The 26,017-nt window shown below is 29.8% G+C and overlaps 1 protein-coding gene across 2 annotated transcripts in view; it reads right to left on the reverse strand.

Moving 5' to 3' along the window:
* The window catches only part of LOC105253546 (laccase-5), a 112,838-nt gene extending 87,304 nt beyond the window's left edge, over positions 1-25,534 (reverse strand). The window contains exons 1-2 of one of the 2 annotated variants that reach the window (XM_025410032.1): positions 25,085-25,534; positions 24,292-24,411 (exon numbers count right to left, since the gene is read on the reverse strand). The gene's annotated coding sequence lies outside the window, so the exon portion shown is untranslated. The remainder of the gene's footprint in view (positions 1-24,291; positions 24,412-25,084) is intronic. The other variant, XM_025410033.1, reaches the window with a different exon arrangement.
* Between the last annotated feature and the right edge of the window lie 483 nt (positions 25,535-26,017).

Consider the following 26,017-nt stretch of genomic DNA (forward strand, 5'->3'; position numbering starts at 1 on the left):
CTCATGTCTTTCAATAAATTTAATTTGTTTCTAATATAAAAATTCGAAATTGTTGTTTTTACATTCCTAACCATTACTGTTATAATTTTATTGAGAAGTTAATATATGGGGTAACTGTATTTTAACGTGGATATTAATATGGTTCTTAGTTTCACGCATACATATATATGTTTAATTGATATTTGTATATATAGAATCATAAAAAAGAATAAATTCTCTTCCTAAATGTAATTTTAAAAAAGAACAGTTTAGTACAAAAAATGGAACTTTATATTTTTATAAAAATTGAAACTTTATATGGAGGTCGAAAATAGTTTTTGAATAATCGGCTGGGGTACAAAATCTGAAATTTTATATTTTGGTGGTACAAATTATGCCGCGTCGAGTGTACAAGTAGCGATTGATTCTGCCGATGGGGTAGAGTACTTTATTCTTGAGACTGATCGGGGTCAAGGGTAGTTTTTGAGTAATCGGCTGGGGTACAAAATCTGAAATTTTATATTTTGGTGGTACAAATTATGCCGCGTCGAGCGTACAAGTAGCGATTGATTCTGCCGATGGGGTAGAGTACTTTATTCTTGAGACTGATCGGGGTCAAGGGTAGTTTTTGAGTAATCGGCTGGGGTACAAAATCTGAAATTTTATATTTTGGTGGTACAAATTATGCCGCGTCGAGTGTGTAAATAGCGATTGATTCTGCCGATGGGGTAGAGTACTTTATTCTTGAGACTGATAAGGCGAACTTCAATTGGGGGTTGTTTGAAGCCGAAGGGATGAATATATTAAGTTTTTTTTGATGGTACAAATTAGTACAAATTCAGTCTGCTATATTTCTGTACTTGATTTTCTTTTTTTGTTTTTTTTTCATATTGTGGTTCTGCTGGCTTAATATTAAGCTAGCAGTGTCACGGTTTTTTTCGAAATTTCGCAAGATACAAAATTATTATTAGTGGTACAAATTAGTACAAATTCAGCCTGTTATAATTCGGTACTTGATTTTATTTTTTAATTTTTTTTTATTGTGGCCCTGCTGACTTAATATTAAGGTGGCAGTGTCACGGTTTTTTTTGAAACTGCACAGAGTACAAAATTATTATTAGTGGTACAAATTAGTACAAAATAGGTACTAAATAATCTGATAGGTTTGATTTGATTTTGCTAATTTGGTCCTGCTAGCTTAATAGAGGTATTCCTCGCGGATGGATAATCGTATTAGCGCAGCTTGTTTATCCGTTACATAACGCATATAGTTTCGTTGCTCGCTGAAACCAATGATATGTAAATAGATCGGCATACTTCTTGTTTCATTCGACGGACTTTCACCGATATTCATTCCCAAGACTGTGCAGCACGTTATCCGGAGACCATGGTGAGTCCACGGCACTAAATCGCTTTTCCTATACCATTCGAAAGCGATTCCGCTTTCTTTTTATATTGTCGCGTGCATGTGCGTTGATCTTGTGTTACGCTTTACCGCATGACGAAGCCGAATAATAACGATAATTGAATAAATGACTTTGGAAACATGAGTCCATAATTTTCAAAAATTAAAATAGCATAAAATTAAATTATAAAAGCGCGAATAAATTCGAATGAAATAAGATGAAATTTTGAATTAGTATATAAGTAGCTTTTGTATCCTTTAACGCATATTCTGTTGTATCCTTTATTGCACGAATTTTTTATCAAAATATAAATGTTGTAATTATCTTTATAAAAATCAATTTTAATTATTTATTTAATTTATTAAAAAATTTTAAAAATTAATATAATTAAAAATTAAACAATTTTTAATCAAATAATTATTTTCAAATAATAATTATTTAAATAACTTGATAATTTATACAACAATAATTTTTATCTTTATTAATAATTTTTATATTTTAGTCTTGAATTTATTATTTTATTCTTAAAGCACAATTGACGTTTGCAACTATGTATATTAACAATACAGATAAAACATAGCGGCTCTCATTAGAGCTACAGCAATAATTTTCAATCGTGATGCGTGCGATTAATTACTTCCATATTCTACCGCAATCACGTTCGTTATGCTTTACCTCCAATGCCTAATGAAAACGTTTAAACTGATGTCGAACATCAATGTACAATCACATTTGATTTATGATGGAATATGAGATTCGGTATTAATGAATCCGGAATGGAAAACGGGCCAATGATGTAATTTCGTCGTGGTAATATTTTAGCACAAATGTGTTCCACGCATAACGAATACTTATTGCCACCTGTGACTAGGATATTGCTGAAAGCAGAAACAAATCTATATCTTCTAGAGCAGAAAGTGAAAGAATCGAAATGATCCACTTGAAACTTTTGACAACTAGAAGCATATTCTACATTACTAAAAATTAAAATTAAAATAAAACAGAAAATAGACATTTAAAGATGATAAAAATAATTTTAAAAAATAAGAAATAATTTAATTAATAAAGGCACTATGACATTGTATATAATTAGATTTGATCTTACGATAGTTATTTAAACTATTCAGTGTCTAATTATTCCTAAATTTCTTTCATGCAATTATTATACATTCGCATGATTTTTGAAAATCAGTCGGCTTTTAATCAATTGAACAACTTCGTTTGTCTGTATGTGTCAAACATTTTTGCTTTTACCGTTGGTTTCATTCAATGCTCATGCAATGAGCATTTGCTCGTAATATTTATCGTTAAAGTAACTGTATGTGTTTCCTGCGAGGTTACGACCCATGCATTATTATCGAGTACATCGCTTAACTTCTACGCATCACAACGTCAATTCGATTTTCAATGCACTAAAAATAATTGTGGAGCAAAGTCGTAAAAGAGAAATTAAGTCCCGTATGAGTGTATCTTTTATGCTACTACTTTTCAAGGTTCACATTCGCAATAAATCATTTCAAGTACCGTTGGCAAGATCAGAGTCGTTTTATTCATTAATCATTATAGACGTAGTGTTTCTATAGATTCTTTTAAGGGCTTACTAAATTTTTCAGGCAAAAATAAAGCATCTATCGATCCCAAAACGCAAAGAAATATATCAATTATTTATGTGATATTATGTTACATTAACAATTTAGAATACAATTTGGAATAGAGATATCTATATAAAATATTTATTTTTTATTTATTAAAAATCAAAATTGACAATTATAAAATTTATTCAAATTTTCGGAAAAATATCTTGAAACAATTTCATTAAAATTGTTTTATAAAATTTAATATTTTTTATAACGTTTACATATTTAATATAAGATATATTTGCACAACATATATATGCACATTTGATATGATACGCAAAGTGCTGCAACAATATTAAGAGCTTCATCCCTACAAAAATTTTATAATGTTTTAGTGATAAAACCTGTCGTCAATCATTTAAAAATTATAGTATCTAACCTTTTCCTGCCGTCAATCATTTAAAAATTATAGTATCTAATAGCGTATTACGTGAAACCACGAATGAGCATAAGCATGATAAAATAATTGATCCATTTGAAATGATAACATCTGATTAATATATATATTATATTATGATAAATATTGTGCAAATTTGATGATGATGTATGGCAAATCACATTTGATACAAATGACTTGAATATGACAGGAAGAATTTTGTATTTCGATCGTGATTGGCATCCCGACAGCCGCTCCCAGATCTTGATCCAAAACAGAAAGGAAAGTGCACTAGAGAACATAAGTTTGATGGTTAAATGATCCATATGTTATCTGACATAGTATCAAAGCGTGCACATACTAATGCGGTCACGTCGGCCTCTATTATGCTCAAATGCACACACACAATGCTAGATGATATTAATTTTTCCCAAAGTGTATATATGATAAATATTGTTTACGACACAATTGGATATTCAGATCTTATAAAATCAATGTAAATAATTATCTTAAAATATTTTGAAATATTTTAAGATAATTATTTTAAAGATAATTATTTTAAATTATCTTTATATTTTAATTTTATATTTTATATTTTATTTTAAATTATCTTTATATTTTAATTTTATATTTTAAGATAATTATTTTAAATTATATTTTTTCAATTAATAAAAATAATACTTTGAGAAAGAATATTTTTCAAATAATTTCGATGTTTTTCCTAAGATATTCTGCTTCTCGTATAGAAGTCGAATTTAAAAAAATTATGAATAATAAATTAATTTTTTTGAATAACGATAGCAGCATCTTCGTGCCAAGCAGCTGATTGTATCGAGCTTCCTGCAATAAATGATTGCGATACAATTGTGTCCTCTCTCTTGAGTCGCTCTATATCCGAGATGTTGCAAAAGCGCGCACGATGGGTTCGATCGAATCGTGAAAAATGCGAGATTTATACCGTAAGCAAAATGCTGCGAGCAAATGGAATCGGTTCTCGTAAAAGAGAAGCAAAGGTGGACCGAACGCGTTTACTTTCCTTTCTAGAGTCGAGTGCGAAGGCGTACAGAAACCGTTTCAATTGCAATCCGTCGTCGGCGAGCGGCCACTGCAATAGGAAACGGTACTTGCTTTATAGCCCACCTTCTCTTCTCTCGTCGGTTCCTCGAAATTCGCGACCGTTACTTTCATTCGCGAAACAGAAACGATCGATTACAGTTAATTAACATCGACTCCGGGCTACGAAAGTCGCCCGAATCCCGAAGGAAATATAAAGAGAAAGGTTAACCTAAATAAAAAAGCCGAAAAAAGAGACTCGAGATTGGAAATTTTTCGTCAAAAACAAGATCCATCTTTCCTCCCATACATTCGGTATTTTCTTACTTAATAGAAACAAAACAGTAATTGTGCGTACCTTACGTCATTGAGAAGTGATCTTGCGAAAATCGACGTTAGTGAGAGAATTAAATTTTTTTCAGAAGCTATGAAAAACACGAATACATCAACTCGATAAGTCGTTACGCGTTTAATGATCTCAGCAGAAAGCATTGCTACGAGTCTATCAATAGACAACTTTTTATCCCCTTGGATATGAAATAATAATAAGATACAATTTATAATAAGATATGTAGTATCACGAAATAATCATAATTTCAATGCAAAATATACAATTACAGAATTAAATCACTGGTATCGTTATCTTCGTGAATGTAAAATTACTGATAGTCGTTGATATTTTCAGCGATTATCGCGTAAGAAGCAGTCGTTAATTAAACGGTAGCCCTTTCAAAACATTTGCATAAATTATTTTTATTATCGTGGAATGTAAAAGACCAATAAGGTAAACAAGATGGAGAACAATACACAGATAAAATAATAGAAAGCTGGTATCGCGTAAAACAATACCTCGTTATATATCAAAACTTATGGGTGACAAAGCATTTTTCCAGGCTTTCACACACCTAATGTATGCATTCGAACATGCATATTCAATTGCCTCATATATTTATATCATGTCTTTGTAAATATATACAGCAACCTACGCGTATTTATCTGCAGACGTGCACTTGCGTAACCGTATAATTCTCTAGATTTGCTCGCAATATTCTCAGCATTCTCTAGAATTCCGAATCGATCGAAATCGCTCTTGCTATTCCTTTATTGCAAAATTTTTTTGAATAATACTGTTGCAAATGTAATCCAATTATAACCTGTGTCAATGCCACACTTCTCTCTGTGATACAATCCTTAATTACATTAGATTTAATTATTTAATTACATTAGATTATAAAAATATATATTAATACGTATGATAAGTAATAAAATAGAGAAATTATTTTTTCCATAACGTTACTTTATAGGTAGCATAATCTACTGAGAATATATTAATTATCATAATTATTTAGAGATTATTTATTTATATTTATTATTTATTTATATTTATATTTATATTTATTAAGTTATTTAAAGTTATCAGTAATGTGTTCAACACAAGATGCATTCTCTCCTTGACAATATTCCAATTAATAAAATGCGTATACAATTCGCAATACATCGAATTTTAGGAAGAAACGACAAAAGAAAGAAAAATGTGAGAGCTGCTTGAGAATAAGGTCGGGTGTCGATCAGGGGTTCAGTCATTTTATAATTTCATTAACTGCAACTGTACACCGGAAGCACATTCACTCACTACGAAGAAAGAATAAGTGAGATGCACCATAATTCAAAGTGGGCGTGTATCGAGATATGTTGAGCGATATGCTGTATCGCGAAAATAAAAATAGATGTTCAGCTTACACGCTTTCGAGAAAGTGTCCTGCGTACAGTGAAACTTCCACGGTAAAATTAGTGATCCGGTAACAGTGAATGTAAATTGCACTTATAATCAGATAGTCAGATTAATCAGATTCATTCTGAACTCTAGTCTTTTGTTTCGTTCGGGATCTACCTACAATGAAAATAGACAAATAAAGATTCAATCAATCCAGATTATAAGGTTGATCTTAGACTACTAATCTGAATAAAACTGATTAGATTAAATCGCCTTGTGAACGCAGTATTTGTATAATAAATTAGGGATTAAATATTAATTTGTGAGAAAAGCTATATTAGTTGCTTTTGTAGAAAATAATTAAAATTGTGCATAGTAAAGAAATTTCAAAATAGTGACAACTAAATTTAATTATTTGGTTATTTTAAAAATTATTAAAAACAATTTTTTTTTATTATTTTAAAAATTTTCGATTTTTTAAATTCCAATTTTTTATAATAAAAAAAAATTCGCAAATCCTATAATTCTATAACGAGCACAGAATTTCTCTGAAAACAACGTCACGTATTAAAGTATCGAATTAATTGAATGTATCAGGATTGTCAATCTCCATATCACGGAGACCGTGTTAAATTCGTGCATCATCGAGGAACTAATTTAGGAGAGAACAACACGAATGAGAAACTGCCGTAAGGAGTCAACAAAAACTGTATTCACGGGATAATCGATGAATACGCTCACCGGAAATGCATTAAAACGGGGTCTCAAACCCGTACTTGCGTATTACCGATTCGATATGTAAAAAGATTCCGCGATGACGCGGCGGCGACTGTCTGTTCTGTTCCAGCCGCTCCTTGATTTTTTTATCCTTGTTCTTCGGTGACCTCAAAAACTCTAGATCCGTCGACAAAGCGCGCCCAAAATGTCGGATCGAAATATTACGAGAGCGTCCGTGATTTATCAACTCGCAATCTTTGCTGGTCTCCTCTGACATTTTATCATTGATATTTAAAACGTGACAATTTTTTCGATCACCTGAATTAAAGTCCGTCTCGAAATGCTCGCCGGTTATTAATCATACACGTGGAAGTTTTGTCTTGGGATTGGACAACTGGTTTAGAATTTTGCTCCGATTTGTTTGCTCGAGCGAAGATGCACTTTGTGTACTGCTTTCTGTTTACTTTTCAACAGTCGTTGACAATATTAGATAACTTAAGTATTTATACGGAAATTTTATTTATAAATAAAAATAATTTTGTTTATAATTTGTTCAAGCATTTTAAGTGATATTATGATTTATAATTCGTGGAAAAATACCAGATAAAAATCTATTTATAATTTTGTATGCCACGTATTTTAATTTATTTGCATATTTTGATGTATATTTTATTTCTTTAAATGTCTTCTATAATATACACAAAATTATAAATAAAATTTATCGCAAATTATAGATCATGTCTACAGTAAATTTTAATATATAATTTTATTTCCGATTGAAACTAATTAAATTTGCCTGTAAGCATTTCTAGTTTTATTCATAATTATAATAAATAAAATTTTGCAAAAAAAAATAAAATAAAAATAAATATAAATAAAAATAATAATAAAAAAATTTGTAAATAAAAGCTAGAAAAATAACGTGATAAATATCCATTATCTGCTGCTGTCATATGGATGGAAAGTCGGCATTGACTTAAGCATTTGCGTGCCAACCTGACACCAGTTCTGTAACATCGTATAAATATTAAATAATATAAAACGTGACACGTCTTATACAATTATCATATTGTACAGAAAAAGATCTTGTCGTGCGTAATTTAAAAAATCGTTGAATAAATTTTACAACGCAAACATACTTTTTTAAAAAAGATTTTGGAATATGTAATCTTATACATATAGTAAAAAGAGAGAGCGAAAGAAGCTGTTATATTTTTTTCACCTTTTCTGATATACTATTTTTAACTCGTTTTTAAGTTGATTACATAATTTAAAACAATCGAATGCGATTAATAAAAAAAATATCTTTTTTTAAACTTCAATATTTTTGACATATTGATGTGATAATAATTACTTAAAAAAGCATACCTGTTAAAACTCAAGATTCCAATTTCTAAAAAGTGTGCGTGTACACCTAAAATATATTATTTCAATTATGTTTATAAATTGATATATCTATCTAGGCAATCACCTAAGAAAAACTTGGCGCGGAAACCTCGTAACAAATGAAGTTTTCTAACGTAGAAAGTGAAAAATCTCAGTGGAACGATGTAAAACGCAATGTGCGTATAACGGCGATTCAATCTATTAATCTCGGAAAGGTTATCGATATAAAACGATTCCGTCGTTAATATCCGACTCGTGTCGGCAAGGGATCATTATGTGCGAGGAAAAATCGGTGCAGCCGGTCTAAACGAAGGAATATCAGTCGAGTGTATCATTTTGTGCGATTTCGAACGCCAGCAATAAACGAAGACTTCTAAATCACATTGCTGCTGTTCTCGCGATTGGTGCTACGCGCAATTTTCGTTTTTCCATGTTTTTTTTTTCCGAGTTTCGCGATAATTATTTCGCGGCGTGTTTCACCGAACTGCGATTCCTCTGTCCATTTACCGCATTCGGATTCTGGCGGTGATACTAATGATTACGGTTAATTGCGTACGTGATGTCGGGCGGTGGCCTCTTTAAACAAACGGAGCGATAGAACAATTCGTGAGACTTGGCTCAATCTCCTAACCGCTTCTGCCATACGTGGATTCGTCATTAACCCTTTCGACACGCGAAAACAATGATACGTATTCTCACCGCACGTTTTTGTTCCAAATGTATCTGCATCTGATCTTCCGACCGGCATTAAGCAGACGAAATGCGTCGCATGGCATTGTAAAAAATTGAGGGCAAATTATATTTCTTCAGCGGTGTATTAAATAGTTTTCTTGAAAAGATCGATCTCGCCGCAGCGATTGCAGGATTTTTCGCAACGACACGGCAAATTTTCATTAATCATTAACCGATATAGCGCGCGTAACAAACCAGATCGACGTTTAATAAATATGACCGCTCTCGGCTCTACAATGATAACATTGTAATGGCAAAATATTGCGGGGTTTATGAAACGCAGGCAATTTCATGTCATTCGTTATCGCTCTTTCACTGCGATTATTGATTACGTTAGGAATCTAGATCAAAATTTACGGACAGTATGATGTATTACGTGGCGCATAATATGTTCTACAGTTTCATGGCATTTACTATCGCAACGTACAAAGCGATTAATTATACTGTAGCATGACTTTGTTATCGTTAGAATTAGTTATAAAATATATAATACATACATATTTAACAAGATATATTTAGACTTCTGTTAAACATAGACATAATATAAAAAAAGCTTAGTGCAAAATCTTCCATGTTTTTAATTTAATAATTAATTTTTTAATTATGAAATTTGAATACTTTTAATGCATTACAACTTTTTTCTATTAAAAATATGCATTTCTTCTTGCTCTCTCATATAACGTGTCAATTCACATTATGCAGTGTAATGAAACAATTCGATTTGTTATGGTTGTTATGTATGTAAAAAAAAAAGTTATAATAATAATGTTATTATCACTTTTCCTCTCACCAGAAAGCTAAACCACACATTCCACCTAACCTTGTCTTGGACAACGCCCAGTTCAACATTGTTTCGTGAAATATAAACTGCAGATCGTTCTGTGCTAGGCATGCATTACGTTGAATGCGTAGTCAATGAGCTATCTCTGCATTCGCAATTCAAGGCCAGCTAAAAGAGAAATTCAGCGAAATGAGAACATTTTCTAAATAAATATTGCAATGTTGGCGTAAATGCAGGAAAGATGCGGCAAAGAAATTATCCCACACAATATTGGTCTTTTCTTGTCGAATCAATTATGAGAACTAATCATTAAAAAAATAATGAATAGAGAACATCAATTATTACAGAACTAATTATTTGAATAATGGACTCATTTGGTTAATTGCCATTTAATTACCGGAAAATCTTACTGTCGATAAGATTATAACAAATTAATTATTAAAAGGTCGACGCTATGTAATTTATTTAATCACAATTAATTAAGGATAAATATGATTAAAACCTCAGTTGAATTAATTATTTCATATATAATTAAAGTGTAGAATTAATTAGAGAATTATTAGGAAATTAACTAATTAGAAGATGTTTACAAATTATGTGAGCTATATTTTGATGTAAATTACCCATTACGAATTCATGCAACCTTCGTTCTGTTACCCTGCAATCAGTAGGAATGCGCTCGGACTATTGCGTCAATTTAAATTGAAACTAGGTCGCGCTGCGACATTAGAATGATCGGGGGAAACTTAGAATCACTACTCGTTAATTTGCTATCGTTTATTGTTTATCATGGTTCATGATCCGCAGCCTTGATTGATTGATTGATCGATTGATAGAAATTTCCGCGTTGTATAATCAATTGCCAGCGCAAAATTGCTTATTATGCGCCGAGTTTAATTGGAGGAATCCAAATTTTCAATGATCGTCCTATTATGCAAAGAAATCTAACCCGTGATTCTGAAATTACTATGCCACTCGAAATAATTTACATCGCCGCTGATTACGTACATCGCACATGCAACGAATAATTAACGTAATTGGTACGTTATGTTACGAGAAGCAATATTATAAATGTATAGACCGTCTATCTGGAGTAACTCGTTACATTTCATCTGTTCTCCTCATCCTTTTGAATCAATTTTTTGGTAAACATATTTCTCACTCGAAATATGCAAAACATATAATCCTACATTTTCAAACTTGTTGTCTTAATTTATAAACATATTTTACTACAAAATTATGCCAATTAAATCAAGAAAAGATTAATTTATCGAAATGAATTTCCTAAAAGTTTCTAAAGTAAAAACGGTGACTTAATGATTTTTTTCCTATTAATAGAGAAAAGATCAATAAATACATGCGAGATTCCGTAACAGATTCTGCGAACGCGTTTCTCAAAACATAAAGAGCACCTGCATATATTAAAAAAGACGTCGCGTGGCTATAAACATATATTAAAGGCGAGCAACTTATACATGCAGTTTTTTAAACATGCAAAATATAATTAATGTGCGTGTAAATATATCGCATAAAATGCATTTAATAAGCGTGCGAATATATTTATATATAAGTTGATTGTCATAAAAATGCAATAATAGCGTAACACCTGTGTTTATTACTCTTGAGAATATATATTGCTCCAATATATTTCATAATCTAATCATGTTTAACGCGATATTTTCTTGAATAACAAATTGCGAGGAGAAAGAAATCCGCAAACTGTGTACCGTTATTACAAAGACTAACGAGTATCACGAGTAGGTTCTATACCGAAAGTAACAAGCTATCTAATGAATGCAACAATATCTCGCGAATTATTTTCCAGCAAATTATTTTTTTCGTGTCTCGTACAATATTCGTATGAATTGATAATAAAATTTATAGAAAAATTGATGGTAATTTAAAATAATTGAAAATAAAAGATCGGGAGTTTTTTAGATGAATTTAAAATTATATATAAAGATTCTTACGTACGGCGTGAATATTAGCACACAAGTATTACAAACGATGAAAACAACACCTAATTACACCTTTTATTATTAGAACATTGTGAAAGCGGCGCGCAAACGCGTGACTGCCATTTAGTAATATCTTTTTATCTTTTTATAACATTATTCTATTCCGACAAAAAAAAGTTATGCGATCATACGGATTAAAATCTGCACATAACGCTTTCGATAAATTCTCACGAGCTTCGTCCTCTTTATAAATAAATCTTTTCTCATTGTGCGCATGTCACAGAATATTTTTCGTTTCAATACCTTTAGAAGAGTATTCTCTTTATTAAAGAAGATGTAAACTTTGAATAAATTATTTTACATACATGTACACAAAACATGAAAATTATTACAAGATAAAATGTGAAGTTTACGATTCGCATATCGCAAGTGAGAAAAATGTCTATCATCGCGGCGAGAAGTGGTTCGAAGCGAGGTTTTATGAGAAAGACTCATTACGATATATAACACGAGCGCTGAAAAAAACCGGAAAAAGCCGCACAGGTGCTAATTAAAAAGATTTACGAGACCCAAGAGCCTTAATAAAGTTATAATTGAAATATATGTCTAACGCTAATACGTGTTATTAAAAAAAAAAGAAAATTATCACGGTGCTATCGCGATGCATGCGACGTGTTTCGCACGATTATGTAATGAATCGCACGCTGCGACTTTGTGCAACGTTAGGAGAGAGAATCCATGGCTATATGTCTTTCCTCGGTTCGATCGTTCTCGCTGCGAAAGTTCGGCGCTCGGTTATCGAACTTTCACGATCGATCCGTTTAATCCAATTGTACGTTTTGCATTTCCATACAGTACGTAGGGATAATGCAAAATCATGCAACACATAATGGCCAGATCGAGGAAGTGAGAACCAATTTTCCGATCTTAAAAATATTTTCTATTCTCCATAATTGACGTATTGTTCTGTTCTTCAGATTACAATCAAACTTTCTTGATTGCCATCATACTATTATCATCAATATAATATCGCAGAAAAGGTAGTGATAATAATTAATTGTATCTTTGAATATAAAAGAGATACTTTTTTAATAAAATTTAAATCAATTAAAATTAATATGAAATCAAGACTATTGTATTGAATATTGTATTGAATAAATGTGCAGAGATATTATAATGAAAATGTATATATCGTAACAAATTTTTGAAATATTTGAAATTCTTAAAAAACTTAAAGATGCAAAACTTGTAAAATCTCGAAAAATAGAATTAATAATAACATGATCTAAATATTATTTCCGATTATAATACTATGCATCTATTCCTTGCTTCTTTCACGAATTACCGTACAATTTAATAAAGATGGATGAATAGCATACAATTTACATATTTATGATACTATTTATTGAAAGAGAGATCGATTTCTACCTATGTAATGTCATGTTGCACGTTTCACAAATACAGAATTTTTTAAACAAAGAACACCGGACTTTCGCGGTAAATTGCGAGAAATTCTGCATTGTAACAATGAGAAGGCGCGCTTTGCCAATCGAAATGCATTCTGAATTGAGAGAGTCTGTTCTCTTTGTAGTTTTGTTGCGTTCTCATGATTAATAAGTGCGTGCAATATCGACAGGTGCCTTTGTATTTCCGCATATAATGTCAAGAGATGTAAAGTAAGTACAATGAATATCGCTTTGTATCGTGACAATGTATTAATGTGAATATCTTAGCATAATTGTAATTGTACTCTTATGCATGTTATTTGAGCAATGGAAATATGATTGACAAAATTTTATTCGACAGTTAATATGTCAATAATCTGTTGTAATCTCGACGATTTTATTCGAATATTTAAATCATGTTAATCATTTGTAATATTTCCAAATAATTTTAAGTAGATAGAAAAGTTGAATAAATAAAAAATTATTTTCTTTTTTTACAAAATAACCCGTCACTTTAACTCGATATTTGATCGTTCTATCCAAGCTATTTAAAAAATATATAAGTTAAATAAACTAAGATTTATACAGATAATCTCACATATTATATATATATATATATATATATATATATATACATTATAAAGTAAATATTATGTAATTTATTTTTAATTAAAATATTAACTTTAAAATTATTACAATAATTTAAATTTAATTTTATTATTAAAAAAGAAGAAGCTATCACAAAATTATGTGTTATATAGTTTACGTTACAACTTAGTAAAGAAATATTTATCTTTTTATACATACATATATATATATATATATATATATATATATAATTTATATTTATTTAATTACAAATCTATGGTAGTGATACAACCAGCAATACTGTACACGATAAAAATATGTACAATAACACTCATTGTTTATTGAATTCTAAGATCCTTTTTAGTATAACGTTACATTAAATTTAAATTTTGATATTTTAATCACAGTTTTACTCACGAATAGTTCTTGTAAATTTATAGTTAAATTTGTAGTTACATTCGTTGTTGTTATTACAAATATTTCTTTAACATAAAATTAGTGTGAAATAGGAGGTCATATTTTGCGAATCGATAATGAAAGCATGTGTTGCCAAACATTGCACACTCCTATTTCGAGTGTAAAAGAATACTCAGAAAAAAGTAATCGTAGAATCAGAGCGTTAATTAAGCGTTAATTAAGAAGATTAACGAGCACATATCGGTAAATTCGTGATGCAGACAGTGCACGATCCATAACATAAGTGACTAGCGGAAAATGCGAGAGCATCGTTGCGAAAAAAAGCACGGAGCATTGTCCTCTTAGGTTGAACAAACGTTTCCTTGTAAGGCATGATACATGCGTAGATACTTGTAAAGTAAAAAACCTTGTTTTCAGCAAGAGGTTTTCATAGTCTACACTGCGAAACTAACTCCGAATGTTTAGTGAAATTGACAGAACCGGTTCTAACGGCAAGAAATAGACTGAATTCAACTTTTTACATATGTATGTGTAATGTTTTGTACATTCTACGTATTTTAAAAATGAGATATAAAAACATGCATGAAAATTAGATTGCGAGATAGAAAATTGATTATTACAAAAAGATACATTCTTATGTAATGTTGGTTAAACACGATCAGAAAGTATGATATTATTTAAATGGACAAGAAATTAAAATAAAAATATTAATCTTAATTCTTCATAATCAATTTGAATGAATATAAATTGATAAATTGATCGTTTTACATGATTGCATATATCAGTTAGTAAAATGTCGCGAAGTGATCGTACATGTGTCACTACTATATATATACCTCTGCATATAAATTGGCGAATTAATACAATATTACACCATATGAAAAGCATTGTAAAATCGGATAAAATTTATTAAACGAAAATTTAGCAATAAATTCTGTTTTAGAGTGACCTAAGAAAAATTTGAATATGATGATTTTGGAAAAATATGAAATTTGAAAAGATCAAAACTGAAATATTACCAAAATATTTTAATACGCTTACAATGTATATCCTATTATTTTTTGTTAATTTTATATAATAGTGGAAACGAAAACCAATTCATCCATTTCGTAAAAAAAGAAGCAATATGGCTTTTATTTCGTTTTATATAATTCAAAATATTTAACAATATTAAAATATGCTCTGATTTATTTATATTAAATTTATAACTATATATCGTTGAAATAAAGCAACGTTTAACACAATGTAAATAATCAATAATTACAGCATTAATCCCAACTTAATTGGTTAAACGTTAATAAAATATAAATATGTATTTAATATGATATTTTCTCATATCGAATAATTTTGTGAATTTATATTATTTCGAGACAAATATCTTGATACGATTTTTTAAAAAAAATTGTAATGAGCCTTCAAATTGTAATTACTTACTAAAAAATATCTATTTGCATGTGTTGCAAAATTGTGTTAAAATTTTAAAGATTATAATTGATGATATTAATTAATGAGACTGTAGAATATTATTTTGTTTGAGAGAGAATGTCCTAAGATCAGGATAAAACGGAACAACTTTTACGCCGCATTCTTGGCACTGAAGTTTCATGTACCACGCCTGGCCCAAGTAGGTGTGGTATTCGTGACGTATTTTATAAACCAGTAAGTAAGCTATAATGTACTCGTATTTATATTCATATACATGCTTGACGAATCGTAAATATCACACGCATTGGCGATGAAATGCATGAGGCTGCATGCGTTTTAATACGTTACAGTTCGATTTTTTAACAGGAGTGTCTAACATATCATTTCAGAGACACACTGTAAGATTTCAGAACGTAAAGTGAATTAGATTGCAGAATTGTTAAATATTTCCTCGAAACCATATCGTTAGATATGCTTTCTTGTAGAATTCACTTTTTTTCGCGTTTTAAACGAACAGTTGTGCGTATATTTAAATAAATTAAGATAACTTAAACATAGTTATTATATTATATATCTGATTTGAATGTATACGTTTAAATCATTAATAAATATTACATATATTTTTTATATGTTACTTACATATGATTATTAATTAAGAAATAAAGAATAAAACTTTGCGATCCATAACTTTTTACTTTTATAGAAACACACATAGTTAACTTTTAGAATTATATTGTGATCAAAAAGAAAAATTATAAACTCTGGAATTATTAAAACTATAGTACTCTAATATTATATAGCAAATTTTTTAAATTTGTTTTATTCTTTATAATAAATAGACAAAAATAAAATTATATGTGATTGACTTTTATATGTTTGTTATTGAATTTTATAAGTTCTCTTTTTTGTTCCTAATATCTACTTTTAATCCTGTTGAGCCGTGAATAGGAGAAGGGAAAATGATTTATGTAGAAAAAACTGTGTGAAATGTGCGAAAAAATGCAACGAGCCACACTTAAATTATTTTTAATTGCTACTTTTTTTACGTAATTATCTGTTTTTAATGTGTAATTATGATAATTAGATAATTTATATAATCTACAAATTAATTATGTAACATTTTTAATTAATTATTTCAATTTATAACTTTTTAAATTATTTATTGTAAACCTCATAATAAAGATTGTAAAAAAACCCTCAATTATTCCAATTATTGTTAGATTCTTCATAATTTGTATTTTATAGGATTTTAAATAACGAAATTCAAATAAGATCAAATTAAAATTTTCCATTCAAAATATTCTTTTGTTAAATATTTCTCTTCTCTCTTTCTTTCTTTGGAAGAAATTAAAAAATTCGTAGGTTATTTTTTTATTTAATTGCTTGTCGATTTATAGTATTTCAACGATTTAACGATTTCGCTATTTATAATTAATACGTGCAACGCATTTTTATTCGATATTATTATTCCAAGAGTGATCGGCGATCATTCGGAATACAAACCGGCATGAACTGTCGGCGGAATCCTTGTAAGGATATGACATCAATTAAACCGCAATTACACACGTGACGAGAGCAGACATCGCGCGCGCGTCCGAGAAAGAAACATGTAAAGAAGATTCCCTTGAGTCTCCCAAGTTCAGGGCGCGCGTCTTCTAGCGTCATGTGACCTAGGCTGCCAAGACGTTTGCATCATCGAGTCTTCACCACGAAGGCGATAGAGTTTACGGACACACGGACAGGCTTATTGCATCACTGAGGATTGCGAGACGTCCTCGGATCGGGCAAGATCATAGATCGTCCTCGAGACACGAGCCGCGCAACCTCTCTTCTAACTCTTCCGCGCTTCATTCAACATTTTCTCTGGATCATTCGCGCGTAATGATTCCACGTGTTCTCGCATGAATATATCGGGAATACAAGGGACGAAATGCTATGAATATTTCTACGATATTAATATAAACTTTGATTCTATTTCCAATCAAATATGCAGTATTGCATACATGCTTAATTATTTGTTTAAATATTTTTCCTCAAATTTTATTTATTGAATTTATTATTATTTATTTTAATTTGATATTATTAATTTATTTGTATAATTATTTCCAATAAAATAAAATAAAATTTTTGTATTTTTCTATCATTTAATTATTTTATTTATTCGTAAGCCTTGTCAGGAAAAAGATTAATATATACATAACTCAAGTGACTAATATAAAAGTCTAATTCAAGAGTAATATCATACTAACAAGTTTAATTCTACGTTGTTACTAAAAAGACATAATTTGATAAATATTGCTTAGAACCTTTATTATCGAAGTGAACATTTTATATTTCTTTCTGCTTTTTAATGATTTTATTTTTTTTCACAGACGATACGTTGCTCGTAGCATTAATTGTAGGCGGTCTAACGACACGCTCGTATTATTATTAACATGCAATAAGATTTAATCACGCCTGTTAAGAGCGTTATAACTCCGAGACTTTATTACGCGCCGGGCTATAATATAATTCTTCGGTCGGATCATTATCGAACCGCGTGTTGTCATAGGAGGAAATCAATGACAGCGGATCAATTAGAACGCACCGTCTAATGTGTATCACCTGTCCGCAATCAACGATCGCGAAGTATCAACATTTCACAAAAGACTCCCAGCGAAGGATCGGCTCGCGCGTGTTTGCCTCGCGCCGCTTAATAACTACCTGCGCGTTGACGCGATATAAACCGGGCGGCTGGCATTGATCGCCGAGAATTTCATAATCGGCCTGTAGGACTCAATTGCGCGATCTGTTATTTTCCCTCTCCTCTTGTAGATTCCACGACCGCACAAACTCTTTGAACTCATTCGTTCCGGTAGGGTGATCGGCTAAAGGGACCATCGATAAGTATGTACTTGCCAGTTTTTGTACTTGTTCTATGCGTAACTTATTCATTCGTCACTTCTTTTTATTATTCTTGTTCGATTGTTTTGAAAAACGTGTGTACATGAGCAAAGATCAAGAGAACAGATACAAGAGAATGCACGCGTATAATTGTGCATATAACCGCGATAAATCGCAAGTATCGAAATAAAGACTTTTTATGAGTTAAAAAATAAAGCGATAAATACAGAGGGAAATAAATACAATTGAGCGCAATTTTAATCCAAGAATTAATTTCTGCTAAAATAGAATTTACTCTTTTTTTATGAGAAAAAAATCTTATAATAAATTAAAAAATGTAATTGTGCATATAATCGCGATAAATCGCAAGTATCGAAATAAATCATGCGCCAAAAATAAAGACTTTTTATGAGTTAAAAAAATAAAGCGATAAATACAGAGGGAAATAAATACAATTGAGCGCAATTTTAATCCAAGACTTAATTTCTGCTAAAATAGAATTTACTCTTTTTTTTATGAGAAAAAAATCTTATGAAAAATTAAAAAATATATAAACATATATTAGGCTTAAATAAAGGAAGACGCTATCACTCTGTGCGATCGAGACAGGCAACTACTAATTCACTTCCCACAGTTAACGGAGGTTATTGTCTCCCAACGATCGCGATCGATTTTGTCTCTCTTAGTACAATGCACAATGAATGAGATGTAAGCGTATATGTACGTATAAATCATCGTTCCGACGACGCGATTTCGATTAGCGGAGTCGATTTCTCGCGCGACCAAGAGAGATTCCACGATTAAATTAATTCATTTCCAATTAGGCGATCCCGAACGCGACGCATGCGAAGCTAGAAAAAGCGTGAATCCCGCAGAGTGCGCAATATTTTAATTATGCGCCGATGCGTGGGACAAATCGCGCGTGACGCAACAGAGAAACTACATGTTTAAAGGCTGCTGCAATTTTCCAAGCGTTTCGAACTACCGGCAGCCACCGCCGTCTTTAGGATTGCACGACTCGCCGTTGATTAATACGGGATCGAGGCATGTATTCGCGCCGTGCGATCAATTCGCGATGATAATAAAAGCGAGATACGCTGCGTTATCTTGCCCGTTAATCGATCTCCAATGCAACGGAATCGACGTGCTACTTTTAATTGCAATCAAGATGCTTGTAATTTTTACTACCTTCCTGCGCGTTGTACAAGTTTTCACATTTCGTACGCAACACGACTTGCGACTACATTTTGAAAGATAATGAATACACAGTAAAAAATTGTGCGTCCATATGTTAAAATTTTCTTGTGTTACCACACGTTTTGATTATTACTTTAATGTAAAATTAACATACAACTTATATGTTATTATTTTTATAAAGTTTTCATGTATTATATTTTTATATCAACTTCATAACTTAACACTTTGTATATGTGTCTCTTAGAAATGGAATATTATTTTGAGTATTTTTAACATAAACATTTTAAACAATCAACATGTCTCAAAGTCAATTTAACATTCTAGGAAAAGTAAATTTTCAAATAATCTTGAACTTTGACATATAAAATAATCAAATTTACCAAAATCAAATGTTGCTATTGCAAATAATTTAAATTAAAATAATTACTATTATATGTTAATGTCCTATAACAATTCTTACGAGTTATTGTAACTATTTTTTCATGTAATTTTTAATTAATTTGTATGTTATTTTTACATTACACTTAAATTCACAATAAGAATAAATGTAACGTATTGTGTCAATTATTTAACATTTTTAGTTTGTCAATAAGTGACATACGACGAATCAATTATTTAAACTTAAAATTTAGAGTGGATTTTCTGGGACGTGTGAAAAATATTAAAATCAACATTTCATTTTTTACTGTGTATTGCCTCTCGAAAGATAATAAAAAATATATATATTTCAAAACCATGGAAAAAAAAGGATGAATAGTTTCTCGTTTCTTGATTGAGTTAATTGGGACTAAATATAAGGTAAACTTTAGTAAAATACACATCGCGCGCCCATTATCGTATTTTATCGAAGTTAAAAGTGCGCGCGTATGGTTTGCAATATGTTATTAGAACGATTACGTAGCCGAGACACAACATCGCGTGCAAATGGCGTTCTATGAAACTTTCATTAACCATACATTGAGCGAATATCTAATAAACAATTTTAGACGAATAAATCTGTTCGATGCTTCTTTTGCTAACAAGACAGCACATGAAAGATAACCATGTATGATTTCAACGTTTTTTAAATTCTCTTTCTTTTTTTTACAATGATCTGTTACTCTTTTTATTCTGAAATTAATTTTAAACAACAACAAGAGAGAAAGAAAAGAAAAATATGCGTCTAGTAAAAAAAAAACGATGTTATTTCGGTAAAAACAAATTATGAATGTAATTATATTATACACAGAATAGTTTGTTATTGTGTCAGCTTACGATTGCCATCCCTTTATTAGATAGAAAAAAATTAATTAACGCAGATTAATTAATTTCTCTTGGAAACATTTCCAGTGCGTAGCAGGGAGCTTTGCGGTGATAAAACGAAATTTAATCTAAAAATTACAGGATACAAACGAGACTTCGAACAAATTGCCTTTTAATTAAATTTAAAAATCTCTGGGAAGGTTTGTTAATTACATGGTAGTGTGTAGCTTTTATACAGAAGCAAATCGATTTTGTTATTCGGAAATTTGGAGACATAAATGCGACTTGTTATTTATAAAATTAAAGTAATTTTAAATATTTATTTCTGTATAAGCTCTATAATTATAATATTTACCTTTTGTATATTTATATCTAATCATTACCGGAATTATTTTTTTCGGAATTATTATTTTAATTATTTTAATTATTCTTTTTTAAATAATGTATCCTCAGAAAGTTGCATTAAATAAATGTATAAGATTTTTTTCTACATATTTGTCATCTGTAATTTATATTTGCGTTATTATTTTTATTCAGTATGATATAATTTAGCATTCGTCTTTTTTTGCCAAGATTAAAAGATAAGGATCATATACTTTATCAAAATGCGAATGAATTCAGGATATTCCTGTAAGGTGGTCTCCATAAATCGCCTTTGCATAACAGCCAATAATATGCATCGGCGATATAGATGCGTAGGCTCTCGTTGATAAAAAGAGAGAGAGAGAGAACAGCACATATGGATACATATATATGTATGCTATTAGAACCGGTGTATAACCCGTGGAGAAAGTTCGGCATGCGATTGCCGAAGAACGTAATGCAACCGATGTTAATGCGCACTAAAAATGGATCGTGTTTATTAACGGTGCCTCCTGCGATACGCAAGCCTTAAGAGGTTGCGATTCGGAATCACGGGAATCGACGCGGATAGATAAGCTGCAGTAGATTGATCAGAAGCTAACAGGAAATGACATTCCGGAATTTTATCGTCGTGGAATGCAAATTCGTCTCGGAAACGGAATAATGATCTTCTTTCTGATAATCAAATCATGGTTGCATAGTCATTGATTCCTTTCGCTCGATAGATGAAATTTCCCCGAACGAGAGATGAAATTGTTAACTAGCAAGCAGGAAATTAATCCCATTTACACCACGCCCGGTATTTGTGATTGAAAGTGTATATACTTCTTTTTTGCTATCTTGTGTCTACTTTTTTGTAGTCGCGAGTGTTCATTTTTATTAAGAGAGAAAGTCCAGCGACATAAAATTATGCATAAACATTGTAAATTTTCATACAAATTAATAACGCATCATATTGCATCGATAGTCGATGAATTTTTCTTATAATTTTTAGTTACTCCTTCTTAAACTGTTATGTATAATTTTGAAACGTAGAAATACTAATAATTAAAACTAACTAAATCGCACATGTACACATATGTATTAATTAAAATACAAATATTTTTGCGAGAGTAATTAAAATTACGACTATCTTTTTCTGTTTTTAAAAAATTTACAAATTTATGTAAGCTGCAACATGATGCAAAAGTAATAATAAACGCAAAATATCTAAACGCATTTAGATCTAATAGCAAAGTATGCATTTTATTAGATATATAATTTTTGAAAATATAAAATAATTTTCATATAAACAGAATTCTTTTATAATTTTACCTAATAAAAAATTATATTATTGTAAAATTTTGTTCTTTGATCTTAAATTTTCTCAATACTTTTGATTTGCTCTTAATTTAAAGTACTTAAATTTGTACGTAACATAATGGTGAAATTGAATCATTAGAAACTTTCATGATCTTTTTTATTCGAATAGATTTAAAAATTTTATTATAAAAAATATTTTATTATAAAAAGCATTATCTGCTAATATATATTTTCATATATTTTTATTAACATATTTTTCAATGGTAATTTTGATAATTATATTTAACGATTTTATACGCGATTATGTACAATATACATATAATTAACAATATCGCGCCATTTCATGATTTGAAATCGTTCAACAGCTGGCATACAGGATCCATTAATCTTACTATATGATCTATCCGATTTCAGCTGATTAGTAATGCCGATGTAACTTCAAAACGTTTATAAGCTTGTCGGAAAATGACGACTATTTATCATCGCATAATGGATCCCATTATTATAGTCTCATACTGATTCTATGTGTGCAATATGGTTCTATTTCTTTCAATATATTTACGATAAAATTAATAACTTTAATTTAGAAATAAAAGCAAATCATATGTTAAAATCTGCTAAAATATTGGTCCATTTAATATAATATTATTTTCGTTTTTTTTTAATCGCATATTGAATCACAATTAAATTCTCAAGTAAAAAATTGTAATTTATAATAAAAAGAAATTTAAAAGAAGAATTGAAAAGGATTTGCAATTTTAAATTATTCTCATTATATTATGCAATTGATTAATATAAGTTTATATAATATTTTTTTATAACTCAAAAACTTATTGAGTTTCGGTCGAATAATAACACATGTTTTCATAATGATTTTTTTTCTGCTTATGGATAAATTGCGTATTTATTAATTATTAATGTATTTTTATTATGAATGTATCTCTTAATTTTATTCCCTTATACGTTGTATTACAGCAGAAAATGTTTTTAATCAGATCAGAAAAAGTAACATATATCACATATGCATGTTAATTAATTAAAATATACTAGTTAGATAATATACATCGACAGAGAAAGAAACTTATATAAGATAAAAAATTTCTATATTAATTCGAGCATGTTCCGTTAGTACTTTAATATTAATAAATATCAGAGCCAATCTCTTTATGAAAAACAGCATAAAATACAAATATAGTATATTAATTCCAGCAGATTTAATACACATGTTCTGTTACACGTCCTGGATGTTATATCCATACAATAAATGTATTTATGCATGTAAATTTAATCATTGTTAATTAAATATATATTGCATTTTAATTGCAATATTTAATTAAATATTTAAATGTGATATTTCTTTCATTAAAATAAATAAAATAAATATGTATAAAAAATATACATTTTGTATAATTAATTGCATAATTATTTAAATTTTGTATAAATGTTTCTCTATATAAGTTATATATTTTTCTTTTTTGTTAACTGTTATATGAGATATATATTTATATCTTTATATTGTTTATATATATATATATATATATATATATATATATATATTCTTTCCTTTATTAGAGATAACATTGTAATATTTGATTAAATATATTATTGCGACAAAATTGTAATCATAATCAAGCAAATAATTAACAAAAATTCAATAATTTGTATACCAAATATAAATATAATTACTCACAGGTTGTTGCATATCATAAAACTGCTGTTGCACTGCCATAGTACTGATGGATTCCCACTATATTATCATTGTATCCTTGTTGTATTGTTGTTCTCACTTAACTACACTAACACTTTGTTCCTAAACACATTAAATTTAAATATATTTAATACGCATGTGATATAAAAATATTAAATATTATATTTTTCATATTACTTATATAGAATTAATTCTAAAAAATTTATAAAATTATTTATATACACATATTTGTGTGTGTGTGTATATATATATATATACACAAATGTATGAACCCCATAAGACACAATATTCCTAAAATATTGTATAAATATTATTATCAATTAATATTTGTACAATATCCTAGGAATATTGTGTGCTTATAGGGGATATAAATTTAGATTTGATTCTCCAAATTAATAATGTAAGAATATTTCTCTTGATTCTTCCACGAGAATACACAATATTTATTATTAACAATCATTTCTAGATAATTTAACTGATACTTTTATTTATACTTTTATTGTCACTGACGCGATATACGCGGTATTTATGCAGAATACGAAGATTTCTCGATACTTTTCGCGACTTTTCTTCCGATATTTTTCTCTCGATATTCTCAATGTTACGCTTATTTATACGCGATATGATTTATTTAAATAAAACACAATAGTCGCCTGATACTCCTCGATACTTTCAATACTATATCTTTACTTGCACAGGTTATGTTTATTCTCACTGTCAGTTACTTATGATTAGTCGTAATTCTGTCATAATGAGACAAGTGATTTTTACGTACGTGGTATGTATCGTGGTATTGTACCGTGATATAATTGCTATCGATGCGATCGATGATTATCGTTATACCTGCGCCATATAACACTCTGACGTCACGAATAATGCGCAATACATCGCGACGAGCGCGAACAACACCGCCAAATATCTCAATTTTTGATCATTTTCTCTCGATATTTCCGATGTTATGGTTACTTATACGTGATAATATGATTTATTTAAATAAAACACAATAGTCGCCCGACACTCTTTCTCGACACTTTCGATATTATACGTTTATTTACACAAGTTATGTTCTCATTGTCAGTAACTTATGATTAGTCACAATTCAATCATAATGAGACAAGTGATTTTTACGTATGTACGTGATATTGTACCGTGATATAATTGCTCGATGCGATCGATGATTACTTTTCTTCGACGTACGAAGCCCGATTGTTATCTCCACGCCATATAACACGACACTGACGACACTGACGTCACAAATAATTACGGGCAATACATCGCAGACGAGCGCGACACCGCCAAATATCTCAACTTTCGATTCCACTAGAGCTTTTGCGATTCGACCAATCAGAAGCGAAGAAATCTAGATTTTTTTACTTAAATATGATTGAAATCTTTTTTCCTCTCTTTCTCTTATACGCATTAACTATATGATTATCAAGAGTGATAAATTAATTCTCAAATAAATATTGTACCGCGCTATATATCTTAATATTGCATTTAATATAGAAATTAGTGCCACATGATTTACAATATATCATAAAAACAACGTTTAATTCGCATACAAACGCGATATCAATGAGAAAAAGATAGATAAGTAACAATAGCAAAAGAGAGAGAGAGAGAAAATGCGTGTGCGTAAAACACGGTATATAATTCTAAAAACTAATTATCGTAAAGATCGAAATGACATCACGTACCACTGATAAAT

This window comes from Camponotus floridanus, unplaced genomic scaffold (assembly GCF_003227725.1).
Source record: "Camponotus floridanus strain SB8 unplaced genomic scaffold, Cflo_v7.5 scaffold3, whole genome shotgun sequence".
NCBI classification, from domain to species: domain Eukaryota; kingdom Metazoa; phylum Arthropoda; class Insecta; order Hymenoptera; family Formicidae; genus Camponotus; species Camponotus floridanus.